At 42.9% G+C, this 1,084-nt stretch overlaps 1 non-coding gene across 1 annotated transcript; it reads right to left on the bottom strand.

Annotated features, from left to right (window-relative positions):
* Window positions 1-700: 700 nt before the first annotated feature.
* Window positions 701-807, bottom strand: LOC141694353 (small nucleolar RNA R71). Its single transcript, XR_012563667.1, has one exon. It is a non-coding gene; the product is annotated as a small nucleolar RNA R71 (small nucleolar RNA).
* Window positions 808-1,084: the final 277 nt, after the last annotated feature.

The raw sequence follows: 1,084 nt of genomic DNA, 5'->3' as shown, positions 1-1,084 counted from the left end.
AAACCCAATTTATTATTTGTCTTAGCATTGAGCGATAACCATACATTGTTGCATAGGTGCATAAATTGAGCTTAACCTAAACCAGTCTCTGTGGGAATGAATCTGATTTATATCTTATACTACTTGCGAACGCGTATACTTGCGTGAATATTAGCGCGTGTTTTCGCCCTAACAAGTTTTTGGCGCCGCTGCCGGGGACTCGGTGTTAATTTTTAGTTTATGTGCTTGTCATCAGTGGTCGTTAAAGTTCACTGACTCGGATTCTTTTACTTTCACGGTTTATTTGTTTGTGTTTCAGGTACTCATTACAATGGGAGATCCAGCAGCACGAACGAAAGCCTTGATGGATTTTTCTCAACCCAAGATCAATGACATTCAATCTAGTATTGTCCGGCCAGCTATCACATCTAATACCTTTGAGATCAAGCCCGGCATAATTCAATGGGTACAGACTTCAGTCCAGTTTGGGGGTTCTCCAACGGAAGATCCCAATACACACATTAGGGATTTCATTGAAATATGCGACACCTTCAAGTTCAACGGTATTTCTGAAGATGCTGTGAAGCTGAGACTGTTCCAATTCTCTCTGAAGGACAAGGCTAAGAGCTGGTTACACTCTCTACCAGCTGGTTCGATTACTACTTGGGAAGATCTTGCTCAGAAGTTTCTTACTAAATTCTTCCCTATGGCGAAGACAGCTGCACTCAGGAATGCTATTACTCAATTTGCACAGCAAATGGGAGAATCGCTAAGTGAAGCTTGGGAGCACTACAAGGAGATGCTTAGGAAGTGTCCTCATCATGGAATTCCTGATTGGATGATCATCACTTGTTTTTACAATGGGTTGGGAGCACAGTCCAGACCCATGCTCGATGCAGCATCAGGCGGAGCATTATGGGCAAAGAGCTATGAGGAAGCTTATGATCTAATTGAACTGATGGCTGCTAATGAATATCAGTATCCAACCCAGAGATATCCACAGGGCAAGGTAGCAGGAGTTCTTGAAGTGGATACAGCTACGGCTATCACTGCTCAACTAAAGGCGTTGTCTATGAAGATCAATTCTCTGGCTAACTATGGTGTT

Source organism: Apium graveolens, chromosome 10 (assembly GCF_009905375.1).
Source record: "Apium graveolens cultivar Ventura chromosome 10, ASM990537v1, whole genome shotgun sequence".
NCBI classification, from domain to species: Eukaryota; Viridiplantae; Streptophyta; class Magnoliopsida; order Apiales; family Apiaceae; genus Apium; species Apium graveolens.
The sequence above is the reverse complement of the archived record's forward strand: the minus strand, read 5'-3'. Positions and strand labels throughout refer to the sequence as shown.